The 8630-nt window shown below is 39.5% G+C and overlaps 4 long non-coding RNA genes across 4 annotated transcripts; all 4 read left to right on the top strand.

The window, feature by feature from the left end:
- The first annotated feature begins 3322 nt into the window (after nucleotides 1-3322).
- On the top strand, nucleotides 3323-3863 carry LOC134003914 (uncharacterized). The gene is made up of 4 exons (XR_009927658.1): nucleotides 3323-3345; nucleotides 3477-3515; nucleotides 3639-3683; nucleotides 3824-3863. It is a non-coding gene; the product is annotated as an uncharacterized LOC134003914 (long non-coding RNA).
- A 1132-nt stretch (nucleotides 3864-4995) lies between these two features.
- Nucleotides 4996-5454, top strand: LOC134003913 (uncharacterized). Its single transcript, XR_009927657.1, has 3 exons — nucleotides 4996-5024; nucleotides 5194-5241; nucleotides 5395-5454. It is a non-coding gene; the product is annotated as an uncharacterized LOC134003913 (long non-coding RNA).
- Nucleotides 5455-6031: 577 nt separating this feature from the next.
- On the top strand, nucleotides 6032-6310 carry LOC134003917 (uncharacterized). The gene is made up of 3 exons (XR_009927661.1): nucleotides 6032-6046; nucleotides 6133-6201; nucleotides 6295-6310. It is a non-coding gene; the product is annotated as an uncharacterized LOC134003917 (long non-coding RNA).
- Nucleotides 6311-6515: 205 nt separating this feature from the next.
- LOC134003916 (uncharacterized) lies at nucleotides 6516-6821 on the top strand. Its single transcript, XR_009927660.1, has 3 exons — nucleotides 6516-6534; nucleotides 6616-6654; nucleotides 6780-6821. It is a non-coding gene; the product is annotated as an uncharacterized LOC134003916 (long non-coding RNA).
- The last annotated feature ends 1809 nt before the right edge of the window (nucleotides 6822-8630 follow it).

Here is an 8630-nt window from a genome sequence, read left to right as displayed (position 1 = left end):
ATCACACATCAAATCTCTGCCTAACAAATTAATAGGACAGCATGGAGACCACAAAAATTTCACATTTACTTCGCTATTTGTGCCTAATTGGTGAGTCACAGAGAGTGGAACGGTGAAATGCTCCTTCACTGTTACCCCCGCTGCCCCCAAAGAATAAACAAATCTTCCACTTTGTTTAACATTCCGTGCCCAGTCTGTCTGAACGTTTAACAACAGAATGAGTAGCTCCTGAATCCACCAAAAACTCAATTTCTTTTCCTGCAACCATCATCTTTAACTTTGGCATAGTTAGATATGAGGCAGAGTTATATTTAGCATAAGTCTCAATTGGTGGTAAGGCTTTTTGTTCAATCATTTTGATAGCTTGGACTATTTCTGACAACTGTAATTGTCTAAATGTTGAGTTTGTGTTTATACTTTCCTGATGTTGATGTTGACCATTCTCAGACTCAGCAGCTGTCTCCTCTGCCCCCTCCTCTCAGTCGCTCTGCCCTCGGGATGCGCTGGCCGAATTGTCCTTGTTTGGACACTCCTTGGCCCAGTGCCCAGTCTGTCTGCAGAGGTAACATTGATCTCTGCCTATCCATGGACGATTGCCTCCACGTCCTTTGCCACCGCGTCCACGTCCTCTGCCATGGTTACCATTAGAGTGGTGTCTTTGCTGCCCATGAGGCTGTAACTGAGTGAAAGCCTGAAGCATGGTCAGTTGAGCTCTCTGCTGTGTATCTTTGTTTTTCTTCTCAGTCTTCTCAGCTGTTTCAGCCAAACACTTCTCTGTGTGTTTAGCATGCCGCAGCACTTCTGTTAGTCTAGCACCGTCAAAGATACCAACACAATTTTTTACAGTCACTCTCCTGAGATCAGGATGGAGGCCCTTTACGAAATATCAGATGAGTTTCCCATGAAAACATATTCGTTGTGTCGCTTGGCTCTTCAATGCCACAGTTTTCGTTGAACACAATGAAAAGTCTCTGATAGTAGTCTGCCGCTGATTCACCCACTCTCTGTTGGCAATCAGATATTTTCTGTATGTTTACCCTGGTAGGAAACTTTATCTTTATCACATCACTCAGCTCCACAATCTTGAATCTGTATGCTGCGTTTCCAGCATCGTCCCAATTCGGGTTCACCACACGTTCCTCGCCCATTGTTTTCTCCTTTATCATGGCAAAGTCAGTGGAACCCATTTTCATAGTTAGCAGTCTGCGTAACTCTGACATAGTTGGGTAAAATTCTTTGCAAAAGTTCATCAGTTCTTGAGCGAACAACGTGCCTGATAATCTGTGATCAGGGAGATGGGACATTGCTTGTTTCATGTCCTCATCTGTCCATGGGCGGAAAACGAGTGCAGGGCCGTCTGTTCCCATTACTTGGACCATGGGCATCTGGGGTACCTCTTGTATTTTTTGTCTTGGATTCAGTGTGGTACCGCTGCGCAGTGTTCTTGGACTTGGCGGGAGAGCAACCTGGAGAGAGCTTTCTCTTTCTTCATCCTCCCCTTGTGCCCCTTCTGTCTTTGCCTCTCCATCAGGATTGAGGTTTGAATCAGGAGGGAGAGAGTATGCTGCTGAGGGCCCCTCGCCTTCATCGGATGGAACCTCCGCTCCTGCTGCTCCGATGGGATATGGTGGGGGTGGTGCTGCTCGAGCTGGAGGAGGAGAGCCGAGGAGAGAGCAACCGTGTCCTGTGAATGAGGGATACACAGAAGTCTTAGGTTTTTTCTTTTTCTTTCCGCTCACATCTTCCCCTTCAACATTACATTTAACAATCGTTTTTGCCAATTGTTTGTTTTCTCTTTTCTCAGATTCCTTCTCCCACATCTCTAAACATTTTTCATTTTCCTCTGTCTTTCAACCATTGTGAATCAATTTTCTTTTTCTTCTCCAATTTCTTACTCCTTTTTTGTTCTAATTTTCCTCTTAGATTCTGTAATTGTCTCTTACTAAACGATCCTCCTTCTGGAAATCCAAATTTTTTCGACCACACGGACAACCACTTAACACTATCCTTTCCATAGACCCTTATCATGTATTCTACCAGATGGCCTTCTGGCTCACTGGACTTTATTCCCCATGATTAGCTAATCTTTGTCTTTAGACGTAGTCGTCACTACGAATCCTGGATCTGTTTCTTCGGCACAATCAAAGATAAAAGCCGCCGTACTATATACGGTACCTTTAAGGAGTCAAAGGACTTTTAATACCTTATCTTCCCCCTAAAACATGACACTACAGAATAGACAGGTTTAGTGGTATGTCCCAGTGGTACAAAATTAAAACCTTTTTTTTTTTTTTTTTCTTTTCTTTTCTTTTTCCCTTTAAAGTTACTGAAATCAGAATTTCAACATCTCACCCAGTTTAGAGGGAAATTGTTCCTCGTTCGGGGATCACTGTGGAGTTGACCAATGTCCGTCACGGCCGTCGGTCCTCTCGTCTCAGACTTTTTTTCTAGCAGAGGTAGAGGAAGGTGTGTTACACCCGGTCCCGGGGTCCCCGACTGACACGCTAGACTCTGGCGAACTCGCAAGCGATCCCACTTCTGACACCAGGTTTTGTTGTGGAGATTTCCTTAATTAAGGGTGACAGAGAAAATCATGAGTCCAGTAAACGAATTTAGATCACAAACTAGTATTTTAATATATTTATATCTTGTACAAGATGAGTTCAGCACACAGCACACGTAAGGTACAGAGAACAGAACTGAACTGAACTGAACTGTAAAGAAACAGAACCAAAGTTATAATATCTTTCGGGCTCATCCCACACCTCTCTGAGAATCAGCCCATTCTCCTGATACATAACAAGGCCTTCTTCTGATACATAACGAGGCCTTCTCGGTGGTGTCTTATCAGTGCCTTAGTGGGAGTCCGGTACACAGCACTTTCCCACACTATGAGAAAGATACACAAGCTAACAAAGCCTAACACAGTTTAACAGAATACTGAAATGCATATAGATATAATGAATATTATTTCTCCACTACAACACATACAGTAAAGTATGTGCTCAGTGTGTTCAGCCTTATATGATCTGTTTTCGTTTTTGGTTTACTCATTCACACTCACTAAAATTAGTGATTAGTGATGTGATTCATAGAGGTACTTTTGGTTTTCTGTCTGCAGGCTATCCTGTATATCCTTATGCAGGGGAACCTATACAACCTGGTGAGTGAAAATGTCTAATTAGCTGAAAGCAATTAATTGCACCAATAACAACTTTAAAAGGACATAGGGATAATTATCATTTAAAGAGTGGGATGTATTTTAATAATTGTTCTGTTTCCTCTCAGGTTATGAACAAGGAGCTTATCTTGGTGCTGGATATGGAAATGGAAATTCCTATGGAGGTGTGCTTTCAAAAAATAATGAATTAACTTAATTCAACCTGTATAAGACCTACAGTAGCATTGTAAACTGACACTGAATTTGGTCATTTCCAGTTTATAGAGTTTTACTTAAATTCTGACTTTTTTTTCAGGAAATGCCGGTTTGGGTCAGGCAGGAAAGTCTAAATCAGGTAGGCTTCAATGTTAACATTAATTTTGTTTAAGTACTGAATCCATGTGTTATTGCAGACCATTAAACTCGGCCTACCAGTCTGTTCTGTATACTGATGTAGTTTCTGATGTCTTTTTTGCAGGGTATGGAAATGGCTATGGTGCTGGTGTACAGCCTGACTATGCAAGTAAGTAGTATTATGTGTTCTGCTTTTTCTGACAGAGAAGAAAAAAGGAATATTGGTTGGCTAGACTACTAGTAAATGTTTAGAAACTACTGCCTTTTGTGTAAATTACAGCAGAAGTCAACATTTCTCCTTTTTTTCAGGTCTTGGCCAAGGTGTACCTACTGCTGATGGCAAATTAGGTATGACATGGGTGGCCAGTGAGGATTCACTATCATACACTTTTTAGATCTACAATGACTGGATAGTGTAACAGTGTTACATTATTGTATTGCTACAGGTGGCGGCAAACAGGTTCCTTACAATGGAGCTCCAGTGGTTCCTGCTGGATTAGACGGTAAGACCAGGCCATGATTTAAAGAGTTTAACAGGTTTTTTATGATTTATGGTGATTTCTGAGATGTCATGGTCTGAAAACTATGTGCATGTTAGCAGCATAAACGTAGTAAAGTCAGCAGTTATGATACACAAAATCGCCTGTCTTTTCATACAGGAATGAGTCAATTTGAGCCTGGTTTTGGTCCAAATGGAAAATTAGGCAGCATGTATGGTGGTATGTATAACTTTAATAACATTCATTAATTGAAATCTTCATTAACACCATAAAACTTTTTTTTTTAAATAAACCCTGTCAAGTAAAAAAATAACGTACACCGCATTTGAGAAACAGTTTTCCGACATGCTAGAACCATAAGCTTTGTTTTTTCCGATGTTACAGGAATGGGGGGCTTGCCTTTTGGTGGCCAGACTCTTGGGATGGGTGCAGAGAAATCAAACGCCAAGTATGGTGAGTCCTTGTTGGGCATTGTTTATCACTCCATGAAAATGTAGCTTTGAAAGGAAATTTTTTTTATTTATGGCTTTATGAGTTTATGGTTAATATAATTCTGTCTCACTTTGATGCACAGACAGAACTCTTGCAATCTTAAACTCCTAAATGAAGGTTAATTTTTCATTGTTAACATTGTTCTTTGTTGTGTTACTGCCTTTCTCACCTGTATTCAGGCATTGGGGGGTTGCAATTTGGTGGCAACCCACTCAATACAGGAAATAATGGTGCAGGGAATTATGGTATGTCTATATTATTATTGCAGTTTATTTAGATACTGCATAAATATCTTAACACTGCATTTTTATATTGCATGTGTATTAAATGCCAAAGCATCTGCTATTAAGTGTTATTGTAACCCACTAAGAATCAATACAAGCATGTATGTACAGCCTAATGAGTCCATGAGTGTCCAGTATTTTTTCCGGTTCTGAACTGTTTATCTCACTTCTATCCAGGTTTTGGTGGAAACCCCTATGGGCCTGCTGGTGATGGGAAATCATCTGGAAAATACGGTGAGAACATATTGGTCTTATTTCAAATCTTCCATCTCATAATATTGTGCAGTATCATTGACTTTTTAGTGCGTTTGTCCAAAGAGGCAAGTTGCTAATCCTGGTATGTGTCAATGCAAGGCACTTCTTGTGTCTAAATTTAGATTATAATAATTCAACACCCTTGCAGGTGGTCTTGGTGCCAGTATGGGAGGGGATCCTGCACCTGCAAAATACGGTTAGTGTAATGGGACAAAAGTGCTTTGGCTGTGACTAATAGTTTTGATATTCTGGAAATAAAGATAGGTAGATTACATTAAATCCACAGCCTACAGTAGACTGAGATAATATCTTGAGAGGTCAGATGATCATTCCCCCCCTCTCTGCTCAGGATATGGTGGCCTCCCAAATGGCGGGCAACTTCTTGGTCTTGGCAATAATGGAAATGCACCTGGCAAATATGGTGAGTAATTAGCTCTGTTGTTATGCACACATAAAATCTCAGTCATGATCATGTAAAAGTTTCTTCAATAGCCTTTTATGATTGCTCTTCTTTAACAGGTTATGGAAGAATGCCTTATGAAGTTCAACCAGTTGGACTAAGCCCTGAAGCCAAGTCTACTGGCAAATATGGTAAAAGAATTTAAAAATCCATTATCTTATCCATAAAAATGTGAATTATGAAAAATAAAGGAAATACAAAAAGTGCAGCATGTTAAGATTTATTAGAGAGCAGCTGTACCCAGTGTAAATATATGCATGTATGCATTTATTTTATTGTGTTTCACTTATTTATTTATCTTTATTTCGAAGGTATGGCTACATCACAATATCAGCCTGAGCCTCTTGGACTTGGACATACTGGGAAAGTGACGGGAAAATACGGTGAGACTCAGCAAACATGACAACTATACCCTCTATATCTCATTGTTTATTTATTTGGTCTAACTCATCTCTATGTGGTTCCTAAGGTGGCGGTGAAGTTCCTTATGCACCACAAACTCTTGGTTTTGGCGGTGGAGCTAAATCTTCTGGGAAATATGGTACATGCTTATTTCAGATGAATAATTATTTTTCTCTATATTTTTTACTGTGTTTACTAAATAGTTTTACTTAAATCTCTCAACAGATAACCAAGGACCGTATCAGCCGCAGCCCCTTGAATATGCATCTCCAGGCAAATCTGGTGGAGAATATGGTATTTTGTCATTATTGCCGCTCAGTTATCCAAATAGTCAGATTAGAAATACACAAACAAAGTGTAAATGTATCTTTTTTTTATATTAAACAGATGCAGCTGGTTTACCTTATGAGCCCCTGCCTCTTAAACCAGATACAGCTGGAAAATCGTATGGTCTGTGTCCCATTAGGGAAAGAGGTTTCTTTTTGAGAGATTCACAACATAAATATACTGTCGACCCCAATATGAACTTCTTATATTGTTTTTTGTCTTTTAATCTCTTAGGGAAGGGAGAAATGCCAACTCCTGCAATTGCAGTTGAAGGTGAAGGGATGGCGATTGATAGATATGGTAAGTATAGCAAGTTTTTTTCCATATGTATAGTTGTCTGTTCTGCCTCCAGTGCATTCATTCAGCTGTTGTCACTTTTAGAAAATGTGGGCTACATAAACGGACAAGTACAGCCAGAAGGTAAAACTAGGAAGACCATCCCAAAATCATAATGCATAGACAATAAAGACAACACTGAAACCCAGGTTCATCACTCACCTGTTTGTCTGTTTTTTTGCCTCTATATTTTTGCTCTCCCGTCCTAGGTGTTGCATTTCCTGCAGTTCCCACTCCCAGTCCCACCTTCGCCTATCCTTCTGTCCCATCTTACCTGCCTGTAGACTCCTCGTTCATGCCTGATGTGGGGCCTGGAGCAGGTGTGGGCCTGCCCAACCCCGTGGATACTGCCGGTCTCACGTTTGATTCTGCACCCGCCACAGAAACGCAGGCCGCAGCTCAGGCACCAGAACAACCTGATGACCTGGTCCCACAGCAGATGCCACGTCAGATACACATTCAGCAGCACCTTAAACTGCATTTTCACCCACAAGGCAAGTGTAGAAGACGTTAAAGCACTGCAAACTAGATTATCTAGACTCCAACAAAACAGTTAAGTGGTTCAGGAAATATTTCATCATCTACATGTATCTACAGTATTGTGGGAAAAATAAAAAATAAAAAGATAAAGTAAGAAGGTTGTAGCCTGAGAAATATATACATTTTGAACTGAAGAGCTTTCCCAGCTTGTTGTCTTTAAATACATTTTTGCTGTTTACGTTCTGTATGCCTTGCTTGCTGAAAAACTAGCATAAGAAACTTGCACCGTATGGCTCTTTACGTTTGTGTTTTGTAATGCAATAATTAGACATTTTGAGAAATTCACTTAGATGATAAAATGAGATTAGATGAGAAAATGGGATTAGATGAGAAGATGGATATCATTTCACTCTCAAATTTGTACACTAAGCACAAAACTACAGCCAGCAGCCAGTTAGCTCAGCTTAACACATAGACAACAAATAACACAATATTTATTATACATGTTCTAGCTTATGTGTTTCATACAAACACATGGTGAATTTTCTTTTACTCAACTCTTTATTGTTAAGCTAACTGCTGGCTCAAGCTACATGGTATTGAACATTTTAGTTTGACATAAGGACTAGAAACAGGGAAACATTTCTTATATACAGTCTATGGAAACAGCTAGCTTGGCCAAAGGTAACAAAATATCAATGAGTCACTGCATGCAGGGCAGGCAAGAAAGGGGGAGGGGAGGTGTATTAATTTGGTAGCAATATGCAACCTCACCACTAGATGTCACTATATCCTACACACTGGTCCTTTGGTGGAAAGATAAAGGTTAAGATTGGTATTGCTTTCTTGCCCACCACCTAAATCCAGGCAAAGGCTGAAAACTTACTTTGTATTTACTTACATTGTACGACATAGATCATTTGGAAACATAGGAATTAAAGTGTGTATTGTATCTTTCTTTGTCTTCAGGAGCAAAGAATGCCAAACATGATTTGAACGGCTTCTTTGGGAATAGTGGCTATCAAGGTAAGAAAGCACACTAATTTTTAGTGCTCTGACTGCAGTGTTTCTCTCAACCATCCAGCTCATCTTTGCTCTGCATTCTCGTTTTTTTCCTATACAGGTTAACCCTGCTGACAACGACAAGAATAACCTCTCTTTCTGTATATTATTTTTGATTGTTTCCTAATTGTATATTATTTTTACTTTCTCCTGTCCATCAAAAAGTCCTGATAGTAATATTTTTGTGTCTGTTTTGTAAGCCTAGAGATAACACAACACTTAAACATTTTGAGTTTTTAGGTTTTTCTGTTTTATTGTTTATGTTTACCTTTTGTCCTGCACTTACTGCTCACTGTACATGCAAAGAAATGGTTGTTTGAGAAATTGACTTTTTACTGTATATCAGCCAGTTTTGCCATGATATTATCAGCTCAAAAATATTTCTGTTTAACCTAATTCAGTCTTATTTATTTTTCATGGGAAAGGGTTTTTTTACTACTTGTGGTCGGCATATGTTTATTATTGTACAGTGTTTGATTTATTAAAATCATCAAATAATCCCAAAGATGAAAAATGTT

This window comes from Scomber scombrus, chromosome 21, assembly GCF_963691925.1.
Source record: "Scomber scombrus chromosome 21, fScoSco1.1, whole genome shotgun sequence".
Classification (NCBI taxonomy): Eukaryota; Metazoa; Chordata; class Actinopteri; order Scombriformes; family Scombridae; genus Scomber; species Scomber scombrus.
The sequence above is the reverse complement of the archived record's forward strand: the minus strand, read 5'-3'. Positions and strand labels throughout refer to the sequence as shown.